Source organism: Podarcis liolepis (genome assembly GCF_965112155.1).
Source record: "Podarcis liolepis genome assembly, chromosome: 2".
NCBI classification, from domain to species: domain Eukaryota; kingdom Metazoa; phylum Chordata; class Lepidosauria; order Squamata; family Lacertidae; genus Podarcis; species Podarcis liolepis.
In genome coordinates, this window is record NC_139555.1 from 34,917,109 (window position 1) to 34,934,067 (window position 16,959).

At 47.6% G+C, this 16,959-nt stretch overlaps 1 long non-coding RNA gene across 1 annotated transcript; it reads right to left on the bottom strand.

Moving 5' to 3' along the window:
• Positions 1-15,465: 15,465 nt before the first annotated feature.
• LOC310699492 lies at positions 15,466-16,467 on the bottom strand. The gene is made up of 2 exons (XR_014522111.1): positions 16,067-16,467; positions 15,466-15,833 (listed from the first exon to the last, which is right to left on the bottom strand). It is a non-coding gene; the product is annotated as an uncharacterized lncRNA (long non-coding RNA).
• Between the last annotated feature and the right edge of the window lie 492 nt (positions 16,468-16,959).

The following is a 16,959-nucleotide window of genomic DNA, read 5'->3' on the forward strand; positions in this document are numbered from 1 at the left end:
TGGATTACAACTTTTTACACCGGGGTAAACCCTGATGCAGCAGAAGCCCAGAATAGCAGCAAATAAAATCCGCTCATATGTCAGTCACTGATAAGACTTGTCAGCCAGTTCTTCCAAAGTCTTCCTAAATTATAAAGCTCCAAAATACAGGCCTGCCTACCTGGTTGATGTGAGGATAAAATGAGGAGGAAGATTGGCTGGAGATCTGGGGAGCGAAAGGGAGAGGGTATCAGAAAGCATTACAGAACTATTAGGTAACAACTTTAGTGTTCACTTATGTCAGCATGCATACATGAGCTGCTGCCTGTTCCAGGTTATGTCATCTGCTAGAAAATCCCATTGCCCGGTCTGTGCCCTTGACACAATGAAGCATGGGGGGACTCATTCTGAACCAGGTCTATTCAGAACACAGACTGCAAAGTTACATCTGTTTACAAAATTTGCATTTCGGCTGCCATACAGTGGCACCTCGGGTTAAGAACTTAATTTGTTCTGGAGGTCCGTTCTTAACCTAAAACTGTTCTTAACCTGAGGGTACCACTTTAGCTAATGGGGCCTCCCGCTGCCACTGCACTGCCACCGCACGATTTCTGTTCTCACCCTGAAGCAAAGTTCTTAACCTGAGGTACTATTTCTGGGTTAGTGGAGTCTGTAACCTGAAGTGTCTGTAACCTGAAGCGTCTGTAACCCGAGGTACCACTGTATTTGGCTTCTTTTAGATGAGAGGTCTTGGAAAAGAGGACTAGGGAAAGGTTTACAAGGAAACAAGTGGTGAGGTTGTGTGGAATAAAACTGAACACATAAAACTGAAAACTGAAAACTGGGCTCCACTGTTTATGCCATGCAACGCACATTGAGCAGATACATTTCTGCTTCCCTCCCTTGTATTTTATTTTCAATTGTAGGTTTTCACAATTTGATTTTCTTTCTGTACGAATAACACTTAGGCAATTACATTGCCATGTTAGGTTACAACAAACACCCCTAAGTGTAAGACTGCCAACAGCAAACTTCTTGTCTTTAACATCTTTAAAGCTGTCAAGAACCAGAGATGCATCAATAAATAAATCAATGTCTGGAGAAATGGAAGGTGGAGGAGGTTGATGCCGAGAAAGTTCTGAAATGATTTCACAAGAGAGACAATAAACGCCAGCTCTTCTAAAAAATGCACCAGAGTATTCACGCACTCAGAGCTCTGCAGCCAATGCTAAAAGATTGCCAAACCCTTGAAGGCAAGGACAGAGAGCCTCTGGCAATTCCCATCATCCCTGTCTATGGATCATTCTAGTTGGGACCAAGTGGACCTGCAGTCCAACAACATCTGGAGGGCTATAGCTTACCCACCCCTTAAGGGACTTATCTCTTGAGCAGGTATAGCAATTGCTGGAGGCTGCAGTCAGACAGATGTCTCTTAATAACCATTGCTCTTCTACTGTGAGCTACAAGTGAAACGGCAAATGACTACTGTTAGGCATCCTTTTCCAAACTCTTGTTGTGTTCCATCAGCACCACTGGGACATGCTTTTGCTGCCAGTGGAAATGCCCTATTAATTTAAGCAGTCACATTCTTTATAATATTTGTATGTGCCCCATTTTAACTCCTCGTTTATTTTTTTAAAATATATCTTTTAAAAATATTTTTAAAACCTTTACAAAAGTGACTGGAACACCCACCCACGCTTATCTTTCCAAATAGAATTATAGTGTAATAGTACTATAACAGTCTTCCATTTAAGTGGCATTTCGTTAATATTTTAATTTAAGCAAAAGGGTAGTCAGAAAAGCATTTTATCACTAATTGAAAGATGAGGGTTTTGGAACAGTAATAATTAGGGTGATAAAATGAACACTTTTTCAACTTATTGTGGATGTGTGCTGAGCTTCAAATGGCTGCTTGGATGAACAGAAGCTTCCCCATCCACAACAACTTTGTCATATCCACAGGTGTGGGTGGAGCATAGCAGGATGAACAAAAACAAGATAAAAATAAAAATAAAACACAAATATTTTTAAAATCCATTTTAAAACCTGCAGGGAGAAAAGAATTTGCCTGACACTGAAAAGTGACCATATTGGCCCCAAGCAGGCAGCCCTGGGGAAGAAATTATGCAAACAGGGTGCCACCACTGAGAAGTCTCCCTATCTCTTTCTCTGATCAGCAACCACCTTGTTTCAGATTGCAAGGGATGTTATCCACCCTTGGAAGAAACCAGGTTTTCTTTTTGCATGTGTTGTTGTTCTGGGCATGCCTTCTCTGAGGACAAGTGAATTCTGCTGCCTCTTTGCAGCGAGAATGGCTGAATGGTGCAATCGTACACCACAGGGAGATGGAAAAAATTATCCACCCTGCTAAAAAGCTGGTGGGATGGAAGGAAAGCCAGAATTGTCTATCAGGAGGGGACACGGCAAAGTAGTCTTCTCTGTGGGTGGGGAGTTTGGGTTCGCAAGATCTTCTAATTGCTGAGTTAAGTGCTGCCATTAGAACAAGACTTTGACAAAGAAGTCTCCCTTGGTAAGGCCATAAAGCCCAGAGTCTAAATTGACCTACAGGTAAGTGCAACACGAGTGGAATTCATTGATTTCTTACAGCATGTTAGCAGTTATCTCTCACTCTCACACACTGGGATATGTGAAAGTATATCTTGTTTTACCAGTGAATGACGTATTCTGTGTCTCTCAGTCTACAGGACAATGTAACATACTGCGGAAGCCCAACTAGCTAAAACCGGCATCATTTGTCACAGATCAATGCACTGTTTGTAGCAAGCTGATGGGGCATGTCAGTTGCCAGCATCTCTAACATCAATGAGGACTGAACTCCTGAGCGAAAAGGTGACGGACACAGCAACACACTATTGCCCCAAGACTAGCTAGGCAGTGTGTGTGTGTGTGTGTGTGTGTGTGTGCGCGCTAAACATCTAAGTAAAGGTAAAAGGTAAAGTATCCCTGGATGGTTAAGTCCAGTCAAAAGCAACTACAGTGGTACCTTGGGTTAAGAACTTAATTCGTTCCGGAGGTCTGTTCTTAACCTGAAAGTGTTCTTAACCTGAAGCACCACTTTAGCTAATGGGGCCTCCTGCTGCTGCCGCGCCGCTGGAGCACGATTTCTGTTCGCACCCTGAAACAAAGTTCTTAACGCAAGGTACTATCTCTGGGTTAGCGGAGTCTGTAACCTGAAGCGTATGTAACCCGAGGTATGGGGTTGTGGCGCTCATCTCGCTTTCAGGCCGAGGTGCCGGCATTGGTCCACAGACAGCTTTCCGGGTCATTTGGCACGCTTCTGGTACAACGGAACACCAGAGCGCACGGAAACGGTGTTTACCTTCCCGCCACAGCAGTACCTATTTATCTACTTACATTATCATGCTTTCAAACTGCTAGGTTGGCAGGAGCCGGGACAGAGCAACAGGAGCTCACTCCATCATGGGGATTCGAACCGCCTACCTTCCGATAAGCAAGCCCAAGAGGCTCAGTGTGGTAAACATCTAACACTTGGCTGAGGACCTTAAGAGAAGTAAACTGGACAGACAGTTGAATGCGATCTCGCTGTGCACTAATGAGCCAACAGAAGTCTGAACAAGAAGCATTAGGCAGCAAAACTGTGTGTGTGCATTGATTCCTAGCTCCTTGTCTCCACATCTCTTAAGCTCATGCTGTGTGGCAAAGAAAAAGCTTGGCGCTTCCTTTGGTGAACACACACAGCTGCTGTGAACTATAGTTGCCAGATGTCCCTTAAACAGTCATCCCCCACAGCATTATAATAGCAGATTTTGGGTGATGGGAAAAGGGAGCAATCTTCTGAAAAGCCCACCCTAGGCCATCTAGCTCCAAATTAGGATGAGCAGAAAGAGGGCAGAACGGTGAGCCCTATGTGACACAGCACTGCTTTATTCCCCCTAAGGTGGGTCTTTTTGGGGGGGAGGGCGATTTTAAATTTTACAATGACTGTGAGCATGGCAAGGTATTTAAAAGGAATATAGGAGATAAACTGCGGAGGTCATTTCTTTAAGGAAGGTGTTGATTAAAAATGGGAGAAAGGCTCCTTGACCCAAAAGATAGCTGTTCTTATTTGAGATCACACTTTCGGAAGCTAAATTTATTTGTTTAAATCATTTTTAGTTTTAATAGTTAAAAATAAATAAATCTCAAAGCGGTTTGCAACCAATCTTGAAACAGCAAATATAACATGGCAAGACAAATGAGTGTCAAGTAGAGAAGACACATTTAAATCAGCATAATTAAGAGGAGACCAAATGTTTTCTTAAAGAATTAAAAAAACAAAAACAAACAAAAATCATAAAAATACAGTAAAACTCCGCATATAAGGCATCAGTTAGCAACTAAACAAAACAAATGAAAAAGTTATAACAGAGTGTCTGAGAGTGCTATAGAAGTTGCTATAAGCCAGGGATGGAGAAACCTGTGGCCTTACAGATGTCGTTGGACTCCAGATCCCATCAGCCTTGGCCAAGATTACCAATGGTCAAGGATGATAGGTAGGAACAGAGACATAGCTGGGGGGGGGGCGGGCAGGCGGTGTTGGAATTCCTGCTCCATGACTGCAGTCATGGGATTGTTGTCTATCACATGACGGTATATGTTTTGACTCCACAGAGTGGGAAGTGACGGAAACTGGATGCTTGTGTTACTGTGTTCCATGAAGTGGGACTATTGTCCTTTGTTCTTCTTCTCTTTGCTGTCTGATGCTAGAGAGAGAGGGAGCCATGTTGCAGTGCTCTGTGTATGTTTATATGTAAATAAAGTAGATTAGCCAAAATGCTGAGTTGCTGAGGTCTGTCACGCATGACGCACAAACTCTGTGGATGCCTAAGTGTGCTGGTGTCTGTTGGCATCAGTCACTGTGATGTTTGGGCTGAAGAAAGCTCATTAAGTTCCCGAATGATCGACCAGGAGGGAGGGAACATGCCAGTCAGGCATGTGTCTCTGCCAGGGTCCTACTCGAGTGTAGGCTGAATTCCTGACAGGGGGGTGAGGCGTATTGGGTGCCACACCGTGGGGGGGGGGCACTTACTGTGGGACCTGCAGTGAGCCCAAGCCACATGTCTCTCCTGGGAGTGATGAGGTGGCTCGGGCTCCTGCAGGCTCCATGCTGCCCAAAACAGCAGTGTGGGACTTGTGTCTGTTCACTGCCTCCCCCTCAGCCACCCTATAGCTGAGGGGGAGGTGACAGGCAGACTCTTTGGAGGCTCTGCAGCACGCCTGGCCCCGGGCACCCGAGTGGCTACCTATGCCGCTGGATAGGAGATGCAACTCCACACCATCTGGAGGGCCACAGATTTGTCACCCCAGCTGCAAGCCAGGAAGAAATCAATGGTTATCCATTCATTTCTTTAAAACCCTACCTAGAAATCTGACAGCACCAACTAGCAATGAAGGTTGCCAATGAGTATGGTTACACACCTGATGACTCCTTTTCTGGAACTGCAGACAGAGGGATGCCTTTTATTTCTGACTCAGTAGAGTACAGCTTCCTAATAAGTCAAAATTTCAGATTATACTGCTGATTGAATCTGTTTGTTCAGCCTACCCAAGGGTCAAAGAAATTGGTAGCCCGGTTATGAGAATTCCACCCCATTCTAAACTTCCTACCCTTTGTTCCCTAGGCCCTCGTAGACCCTAGAGCAGATAGAATATCTCCACTGGAAGCAATGGATGCAAATGAATCATATCATTGAGTGGTGAAAGTTTCATGTTTGCTGCAGTGTGCCATTGATTAATAAATGGGACCTCTTATATCATGGGTGGCTGAAAATGCTCCTAAGTAGCCCTACGAAACAAAAACAGAAGCTTGAATAGCACTTGCCTGATCCATCTGTGGAGAGGTGGAAGGAAACCAGATTTGCTTTTATACACCGTGCGGTCAGGCATGGAAGCAGAATCATCACCACATTGATTTCTTCAATGTGACCTTTACTCAGCGAAAAGGTCCCATCGATACACGTAAAACACAGCAAGCAGTGCTGCGTGCATCGCTAAGAGAATGAACTTCTCTCATATTTTTTATTTGATATTTCGGGCAGCGTCCCTCTGTTTGCTCCAGTGGCTTCAACACATGGAGTGGCTGCCATACAACCGAATGCTTTATGAATACATCTGAGCATGACACAGGGGTTGCAGTCCCCACTCGGTTGCAAGCAAGGCCTACTGAACTCAACGGGGCTCACTTTTGAGTATGCATAGTGTTGCTCACTACCCCAATCTCTGAGTAGCGAGAGACTCCAGGATGCAATCACATACCCAGGGTTTGGTTTCCTGGGAAGGAAAGTCAATGAAGACACTGGTGTTTTTAGGATATACTGTTTTATTTACACATATATGCAACCTGAGCATAGGCTGGAGGGGTCACAGCATTAACACCCCCAACAGATCTGGTTTCTAGGGGAGCCCCAAGTCCAACATGGAGCCAGACATGCTTCAGTTTCTCCAGCTTCCAGCATCAGTCCAACTCTGGCACACAACTCTGGCTACTGTTCTTCATCCTACATGAGATGATGTGGCATTCAGCCAGGTGAGGTGGGAAAAGGCCCACTCATTTATCTCCATGGCAATAGAACTTCTCCTTTTAGATGCTGATGAGAACAGTTAACTGGTCAGCCAAGGACATTACCTTAACCAAGGGAGTGGTTTGGCTGGTGTCCTCTTATAGATTCTTCCCCACTGATCCAGACTGATGCTCCTCTGTGTTGTTGGCATCTATCTGTCTTGAGAGACAATGGAGTGTGCCTGCAGAGGTGAAGTCCAACTGCTGGAGAACCACAGCATATGCTGTGGCTGCAGAGACCAGTAACTCATAACTGCTGCCTCCTGCATTGTTTTTGTGGTGTTAACAGCACCGAAGTGTCCTCCTCGGGGCACAAGTCTGAGATGTATGGAGGTCCTGGGCTGACTAGACGAGAACAACAACAAAAACCCTCTCAGCCACGCTGATGTGGTCCGAAGGAAAGCAGAGCAATACATTTGGCACCAGCCTGGCAGCAGGAGTTGCCAGAAGGAGCCATACAAGACACCATCCAACCATCTTAGGGACTCCACTCTAGATTTGTGTAGTAAGGTTATTCCATAGCCTTTTCTTCTCCCAAAGATGCCCCATAAGGCAGCAGGTTCCTCTTGGTTTACTCCTAAAGCCTCTTGCTTCAAACATACCCAAATCAATCTTTTGTTTTAGTCTTAACCTCTCTTATAAGCCTGAGCTCATTCTGACCTTTGGCCCATCTGACATTCACCCTGCAACTGTTAGCTACTTGCGTATTCTCTTCCTTCATGATTTCCCCTTTCTTCCATTTCTTATACATGCCCTTGTTAAGTCTCAGCTCATCTGTAAGCTCTTTATGCAGCCACACCAGTTTCTTTAGACGCCACTCACTTTTCTTTCTTGTTGGAATTGTCTGCATTTGTGCCTTCAGTATTTCACCTTTAAGGAATTCCCATCCATCTTGGACTCCTTTCTCTTTTAATGCTTCTGACCATGGGATCTCACCCAGTAGCTCCTTAAACTTTCTGAAACTGGCCTTCTTAAAGTCCAGAGTGCAGGTCCGATGGCACTCAGCTTTCCCTTGCTTCTACATCATGAATCCCAGGAGGACATGATCACTTCCTCCCAGGTTTCCCAGTACTTCAACTTCAGTGTTAAATTCTTCTCTGCTGGTGAGGACCAGGTGCCAAGATAGATGATCCCCTTGTTGCTTCTTCCACCTTCTAAGAAATGAAATTGCCAGTGAGGAAATGAAGGAATTTGTTGGATTTTGTTGTCCATGGGCTTTATAAGACTTGGCAACTTCTCTGCCACATTGTGAATCTTAGCACCCAGAAGACAACACACCTCTGGGGACATTGTGGTTTTTTAAAACTTTGCTGCTGTAGTTATTACGCACTGTTGAATTTGCCCACTAAATGCTTATATCTGTAATTGGTGCATAATTACTATAATCATTTGACAAGATGAGCTGCTAATAAATTAGCTTGGTGTGAAATTGCTTGGAACTGACATCCTGAGAAGACAAGGTGGTTGGCCTCAAAATGCTGCCTAGCCCCTTCCCTATTGAAGTTAAATTGGCCCTCTACCATATTACATAATCTGGAAGTCACACCCTTTGTTATTGTTCAGGAGCTGAGCATCACAAAAGCCTAAAGATCACAAGATGAAAGCTAAGGAAAGATCAAAGCACCCACTTCCATTCAAGAACTGGCTTCTCTCTCCTTGCTAAATGAAAAGGGCAAGGTTTTCTTTTTAATTTTCCTTGTAATGAAGCCCCACATATGAATTCAGAGCTGATTAGAATGGGTCTCCACTGGTGACCCTGTCCTGAAAAAGCAGTTTGCGTGTGTGGAGTTGAGAGGAGATTGATCCACCGTCATGAACAGGACACCATGCTTGGAGCGGTATAGCCATGTCAAACATCAGAGAGGACATCACCGCTAGAGTTTCCTGTTCTTTACTTAGTGCCTCATTGGAAGTTCAGTTCCTCAGTTCTGGCAGCTGCTTCATCAGTTTAGTTCTGTCCATGGAGTTCTTTGTTTGTATTGTGTCTCTTTGAATAAAGAATCAACTTTACTGTTCTTCTCTGAGTCTCTGTGCTGACTCGCAGCTGAACCAGCCCTAAAACCCAGACTCCATTGACTCTACAGGCAGTGGCAGAGCGTAATGTACCACTGCCTGGGGTACCTCCCCGAGGGGGGCAGGGGGCAGAGGGAGCCTGCTGCAGCTTGCCTCACACAGTGGCATGCAGGGCACACTTGTGCACAACAGCCCAGTGGAGTACAAGGGTGGCTACGCTGTCACAAACTCTCCTCCCCTCCACCCCCAGGTCAGGCTTGACCCAAGAGTGGAGCTGCTGTGGCCAGGCGCAAGAAAGCTGCCTGGTTGTGCCCCCTCTAAGAAATGTGCCTGTCTGGGGCCACTGCCCCCCCCCGGTCCCCCACACTAAGCCACTGTCTCCTGGAAAGTTGTGCATGCAGAGGGAGAATAGTGATCAGAAATGTGCTCCCCTTTGGAAGTGGCTGAAGTTAGAGTGGAGATGGAAGAGATCCCCTCCTTCTCCACCATTCAGTCCCCCCTCAGTCTGTTTCTTCCTCCTCCTGCATCAGAGCTTGCCAATCCGAACTCGATCCCGACAGCACTGCAGGGCTTACATCGCTGCCAAGCTTTTGGCAGAAACGAAGCCAGGAAAAGTTAAATGAATTTGTTCTGCCTCGCTTCTTTTCTCAGAATGTTGTTGTTGGGGTGGGGGAGGGGGAGAATAACTTCAGTTCACACCTCAGGGTTTGTTTTGACTCTGAATGTTTCTTAACTTGCTTCAAACAAGTAAAGGAAATTTCCTGTTCTCTTCTCGAGTTTTTCCAGCTTTTTGTCAGACCTAAACTGAATGCCTTCAGGGAAGGGTGGGCTGGAGTCAGAGCCGGATTTAGGGTGGTGCAGGCATTTCCACCACACAGGGCGCCGAGCTGAGGGGGTGCAAAATACTACTACTAAACCCAGTGGCGTAGCGTGGGGGGTGCAGGGGGGGCGGCTGCACCGGGCGCAACATCTGGGGGTTAGGGTTAGGGGGCGCAAATCCACGGGTTAGGGGGCGCAAATTACTTGCCTTGCCCCGGGTGCTGACAACCCACGCTACGCCACTGACTAAACCTATACAGTGGTACCTCGGGTTAAGTACTTAATTGTTCCGGAGGTCCGTTCTTAACCTGAAACTGTTCTTAACCTGAAACAGCACTTCTTATCCTGAAGCAAAGTTCTTAACCTGAAGCAGTCTATTTCTGGGTTAGCAGAGTGTGTAACCTGAAGCATATGTAACCCGAGGTACCACTGTATTTATATGGGTACCTACTGAGAAGATCCATAAAAAAGCAACAGTACCAAAGGAACTACAACAGGGCCAGGAAAGGATGTGGAAGCCTGACTTTGGCAGTGGCTGAAATGAGCACCCCTTAAGTATGGTAGCTCAGTGTTTCCCAACCAGTGTTCCGCGGCACACTACTGTGCCGTGAGACATTGGCTGGTGTGCCGTGGGAGGGAGGCGGGCGAGTCGGGCGGTGAGAGGCGGCGGCGGCGAGGATCCGCGTCGAGCCGGGGGCGGCTCTGCGGTGGTGGTGCCGAGCGGCGGGGTAGCGCGTGCAAAAGGGAGGAGCGCGAGACAGCGGAGGAGGAGGAGGCCGGCATGTCCGGGCAGCAGCAGCAACAACAGCAGCAGCAACTCCCAGCGACGGCTCCTCAAGCCCCGCCGCCGCCCCCTCCTCCGCCCGCTATCGCCGCCACCACCACAACAGCCGCCGCCGCCTCAGTTGCCGCCGTCCCTCAGTCCCTCGCTCTGCTGCCTCCTCCCACCCCCAAAGCTTGGAGGTTCCCCGGCAAGGGGGAGGGAAAAAACTTTCACTTTTGTGCGTCCCTCCCGGCGTGACGCTGCGCGCTGACGTCACGGGGCAGGGCTTTAATGGTGGTGTGCCGCGAGATTTTTTTCAGTAAACAGGTGTGCCGTTGCCCAAAAAAGTTTGGGAAACACTGTGGTAGCTAATAGATGCTGCTTGGGAAGAACTGACCGCATGGCCCCAGAGAGCCTTTCCCATCCTTGCAGTGGCCTAACTGCTGACTTCCCTTCTTCCCTTCCCTCCTCAAGCTTCTCAGCCCTCACTTCTGAGGGGGCTGGGCCCCAAATCCAGTTCACTCTGTAGAAGTGACCAGTTTCTAAGGGTGTGTAAACACTATACAGTGGTACCTCGGGTTAAGAACTTAATTCCTTCTGGGGATCCATTCTTAACCTGAAACTGTTCTTAACCTGAGGTACCACTTTAGCTAATGGGGCCTCCCGCTGCCACCACGCTGCTGCCACACGATTTCTGTTCTCATCCTGAAGCAAAGTTCTTAACCTGAGATACTATTTCTGGGTTAGCGGAGTCTGTAACCTGAAGCATCTGTAACCTGAAGCGTCTTTAACCCGAGGTACCACTGTACCTTTAAAACACATTCAGAGCACACACACCCCCAACAATTATGGGCACTGTTGTTTACCCCTCACAGAGTTTCAGTTCCCAGCAACCCTCAACAAACCACAGTGGCCAGAATTCTTTGGGGGAAAGAATGTGCTTTGAATATGCATTAAAGGAAGGGTGTGTACACACTGACTGTTTTGATGGTTGCCTAGGGTTGTATCCAAGGTCTTAGGTGCCATCTTGTGCCGAAGATTGTGGGTGCCCTCAACAAAGGGCTTCAACTCTGCCCATTCACTTGGGTGGGGGCAGCTCCCACAAATGTATTATTGTGGCTGCCCAAGCCCCTATGGTCCCATGGAGTTGGTTCCAGTGTGCAAGGATGTTGCTTAGACCAGTGTTTCCCAAACGTTTTTGGGCAACGGCACACCTGTTTACCGGAAAAAAATCTCGCGGCACACCACCATTAAAGCCCTGCCCCCGTGACGTCATTCGGGGAGCCGGCGGCCCGGGCCTGAGCTGGAAGGAGAGGCGGTGCTTTTCGGCACAAGGCAATCGGCCTGGAATTGTTTCCCGCGCGCTGCGAAAGGGAACAGCTGCGGTCGCGCGAACCCTCCGGCGCTGGGAGGGGAAAGGGCGGAGTCGCAGAGCACCAGCTGGCCGAGCGGTTGCGCGCAGCGTTGCGCTTTTGGAGAGCGTGCGGCTGCTGCTAGGGGATCCGGGGACGTGAGCAGGCCTGGCCCGACCCGGGTTGAAGGAGGACAAGCCGGCAGCGCGCCAAGTGAGTTCGGTTGCGCGCGACGGCCCCCGCTCCCCCCACCCCCGCCGGATCCTCGCCGCCGCCGCCTCTCGCCCGCCTCCCTCCCACGGCACACCAGCCGATGTCTCACGGCACAGTAGTGTGCTGCGGAACACCGGTTGGGAAACACTGGCTTAGACATCATACTTATTTTCGACAACCCAACAGCCAATGCATGCATTGGGCATGATCCCTGTCACCCACAACATTCAATGAGTGAAGCGCTCCTGACTGTCTTTTTATGGAATGCACATTTAAAGCACATGACTTCTCCCAAAGAATCCTGGGAACTGTAGTTCATTAAGGGTGCTTGTGTTGCTGTGAGGGGTGCAGGTCCTAGGATTCTTTTGAGGAAGGCATGTGCTCTAAACAAAGGGTGTGGGTGTGACTTCAGTCTCCAGCGACATTCAAGCTTTGCCTCTCTGCATCCCTCACAATTTCTGTCGGGTGGCAGAGAAACCAACCTCCATGGCAGGTTGCCAGGAACAGATAAGACACGGAAAAGTCCTTACCATCTGCTTTTTATTCAATATTTACAGAGAGAGACTTGGGAATGCAGCCTCTAGGAATAATGGCGTTGTCCTGAGTAAATTTCCACCCCACTTTTCTCCCACTTCCTCATTCGTCAACAGCACACACACATCCCCTTACGTTTGCTGCTTAGGGCCCTCTCTCTTTGAGCTCTTTGCTCTCCTACTTTTAAGGCTCACCGGGTTCTGGGAGATGGTGGGTCAGGAATGCTTTCTAATGATAATGTGTTAGCCAGCTGCTCCGGCTCTGCCCTTCCTCCTCCTCTCCCATTATTTCCCAACTTTCCCCCTCATCTTCCTCTGAGTTGTGACCTCCCTCAAAGCCCTGTTGTAATTCTGAACTGTCTTCTCCTCCTCTGGAAGGGTCAGGCTGGGGAGGCAGTCTCCACCATTCCTCCTCTGCCCAGTCCCTAAACTCTTCCCACTGGTCACAGTTTGATTTTTTTCTTCTACCCCATACTGTTATTGGCTAGGCAGCTGCAGTGGCGAAGGAAGGGGGCGGGGGCGCAATCCGCCCCAGGTGCCATCACGGGGGGGGGGGGAGATAAGAAGGCACCCCACGGGGAGCTCACCCCGCTGCCACCAGGCGCAGCAGCGCGAGCCGCCGCCATTGTGAATTTTGAATTTATTGCTATTCATGTTTTATACTGTATTTTATGCTGTTTTTTGTTGCATCAATTAAGTGTTTTAAATTTGTTGTTAGCCACCCTGAGCCCGGTTTTCTGAACCAGGAAGGGTGGGGTATAAATTAAAAATTATTATTTATTATTTATTATTGTGCCACCGCACGGTTTGCCCCGCCTCCCCGCCCTGGATGCTGGTTCTCCTTCCTTCGCCCCTGGGCAACTGCTGAGTCACAGACAGTCTTTGCCACCTGGGAGATAACCTAGAACTGGGAAGATTTAACTGCAGTTTAATTAGATGTTGCAGGGCTCAACGACTGGCTGAATGGGGTAGCTCTAATTTACTGAGTCTGGCTTGTGTGGAGGCACACCAAGTGCAGTTGAGCTACAAATCTCTGCAGCAAACAGACCGGCAGAAAAAAATCATCATCATCATCACTCATTTGCCACAAGTTAGTGCTGGAGCAAAGCAAATTTATAGCTCTCCATGCTGCTGTGAGTTAAGATCAGCCAAACAAAGATTGCTCAACCAGAAGCAGGAGGCAGTTGCATTAATCCTCCAAGCCACTGATGAAATGAGCTTGACAGTGGCCGGGAGAATCTCCTTGTCTGAAATCCTGGAGAGCCACTGCCAATCAGTGTAGGCAATATTGAGATTAATGGACCACTGGTCTGATCAAAGGTATAATCCTGTCTCTCTGTGTATTTTAGTGGGAGGGCTGTAGCCCATCTGCTTTGCAATCCCTGGCACCTCCCAGTAGGACTGGGAGAGAGTGCCACCTGAGACCTTGGACAGCTGCTGCCAGTCTGTGTGGATAGACCGATGATCTGACTCAGTATATGGCAACTTCCCACATTCATAGAATCATAGAATCATAGAGTTGGAAGAGACCACAAGGGCCATCGAGTCCAACCCCCTGCCAAGCAGGAAACACCATCAGAGCACTCCTGACATATTGTTGTCAAGCCTCTGCTTAAAGACCTCCAAAGTAGGAGACTCCACCACACTCCTTGGCAGCAAATTCCACTGTCGAACAGCTCTTACTGTCAGGAAGTTCTTCCTAATGTTTAGGTGGAATCTTCTTTCTTGTAGTTTGGCTCCATTGCTCCGTGTCCGCTTCTCTGGAGCAGCAGAAAACAACCTTTCTCCCTCCTCTATGTGACATCCTTTTATATATTTGAACATGGCTATCATATCACCCCTTAACCTCCTCTTCTCCAGGCTAAACATGCCCAGCTCCCTTAGCTGTTCCTCATAAGGCATCGTTTCCAGGCCTTTGACCATTTTGGTTGCCCTCCTCTGGACACGTTCCAGTTTGTCAGTGTCCTTCTTGAATTGTGGTGCCCAGAACTGGACACAGTACTCCAGGTGAGGTCTGACCAGAGCAGAATACAGTGGCACTATTACTTCCCTTGATCTAGATGCTATACTCCTATTGATGCAGCCCAGAATTGCATTGGCTTTTTTAGCTGCCGCGTCACACTGTTGGCTCATGTCAAGTTTGTGGTCAACCAAGACTCCTAGATCCTTTTCACATGTACTGCTCTCAAGCCAGGTGTCACCCATCTTGTATTTGTGCCTCTCATTTTTTTTGCCCAAGTGCAATACTTTACATTTCTCCCTGTTAAAATTCATCTTGTTTGTTTTGGCCCAGTTCTCTAATCTGTCAAGGTTGTTTTGAAGTGTGATCCTGTCCTCTGGGGTGTTAGCCACCCCTCCCAGTTTGGTGTCATCTGCAAATTTGATCAGGATGCCCTTGAGTCCATCATCCAAGTCGTTGATAAAGATGTTGAATAAGACCGGGCCTAAGACAGAACCCTGTGGCACCCCACTAGTCACTCTTCTCCAGGATGAAGAGGAACCATTGATGAGCACCCTTTGGGTTCGGTCAGTCAGCCAGTTACAAATCCACTGAGTGGTAGCATAGTCAAGACCGCATTTTACCAGCTTCTTTACAAGAATATCATGGGGCACCTTGTCAAATGCCTTGCTGAAATCAAGGTAGGCTACATCCACTGCGTTCCCTTCATCTACCAGGCTTGTAATTCTGTCAAAAAACGAGATCAGGTTAGTCTGACATGACTTATTTTTCAGAAATCCATGCTGACTATTGGTGATCACAGCATTCCTTTCTAGGTGCTCACAGACTGTTTGCTTAATGATCTGCTCCAGAATCTTCCCTGGTATTGATGTCAGACTGACTGGGCGGTAATTATTTGGGTCCTCTCTTTTCCCCTTTTTGAAAATAGGGACAACATTTGCCCTCCTCCAGTCTGCCGGGACTTCGCCTGTTCTCCAGGAATTCTCAAAGATGACTGCCAGTGGTTCTGAGATCACATCTGCCAGTTCTTTTAATACTCTTGGATGCAGTTCATCTGGCCCTGGAGACTTGAATACATCTAAACTAGCCAAATATTAAATGTATTTGCCAGGACACAGGCTTCCTTCCCATTCACCCACAGCAGGGAAGGATCTGCTTTCTCTTGGTAGCATTCCACACAGCGGTATGTCAAGGAGCTGTCAGGCGAGCACAGGTCATCCATAGGGCTGGAAAGAACTTGAGACACGAAATGCTATTAGCTTTTATTCGCAGAAAGTGACAACACAGCAGAGTTCCTGTGGCTCGTCTCCTATAGCTGGAGACATTGCTGAAACTGACCACTGGCCTCCTAAGCATTTGGAGACTGCGGCGAGGGGGTGGACTCTTCCTCTGGGCCTGTATGACCCATTGCTCAGCAATGTGCAGGACTCTCCCCGAGCGTGGTGTGAGGCAGGGAGGAAAGCCAGCAGGACTGGGACTGTGCTGCTGGGTAGCAAGGGCAACATCTGACTCCTTTATATCTAAGTCTGGGGTCTAAGTCATCTTTTTCTGTGTCCTCACTGGGGGCTCTTCAGTGGGCGACACCCACCACTCTTCCTCATCCAGCCAGTCCCTGACCCTACAAGAAACATACACGAGTTACAGAACTATACCAAAGCAGCCACCAGTTCTCATTGTTTTTAAACAATGTTTAGGGAAGTTTTTAATGTGTGACATTTTAATGTATTTTTAATCTTTGTTGGAAGCCGCCCAGAGTGGCTGGGGAGACCCAGCCAGATGGGCGGGGTACAAATATATTATTATTATTATTATTATTATTATTATTATTATTATTATTATTAAGACTCTTACTGCAGACAAACAGCCCATGTGAAATGAAAGGGGCAGCCAATTAACTAGATCGGTGGTTTTCAGCCAGTGTGCTGTAGCACCCTGGCATGCCTTGAAGGATGGTCAGGGGAGCTGTGGGCAACACTGGCCTCTGTCCCTCTCTCCTCCCCTCCCTCCTCTGAAGCCCCCTTGATCCAGTGGCTGCTGTGCTAGCTACAGTGGCCACATTCAAATGACATTAGTCACAATCCATATTTATTGTGTAGCTTCTTGTCAAATCTTTCATTTTGATGTGCTTTCCCCTCCCAAACAAGCTTCAATCCGACTAGAAAACTTAAGCCTCATTTGCTTCGTCCTTAAGACTGGTGGTACACCTATGCACACCAACCACATTTCTTAACACATTTCTATTACCATCCAGAAGAAAGTTGTGTTCTCTGTACAGGCCACAGTCACACCATATATTTTAAGCACTATGATTCCACTTTGAGCAGTTTCTTTTGGACTAAGACATCAATCTTTGTTTGTGCATGTGTAATTTGAAGTAAGAGCATTTCCTCTGTTATTAACAAATGGAGGCTCCCCACTTTTGACAGGCTGTTTTTAAGAGCACTATTTGAAACCCAACCTACTTTTCTTAGGTATGTTTACATGAACTTCTAAGATGCTTTAGAGCTATACAGATTTCTTATCCAAGTTCTGTGAGCAGGGGTGTCAGTCCGGGTTGCCCTGAGGCAATACAGTGATACCTCTGGTTAAGAACTTGATTCGTTCTGGAGGTCCGTTCTTAACCTGAAACAGTTCTTAACCTGAGGTACCACTTTAGCTAATGGGGCCTCCCGCTGCCGCCATGCTGCCACCGCGCGATTTCTGTTCTCATCCTGAAGCAAAGTTCTTAACCCGAGGTAGTATTT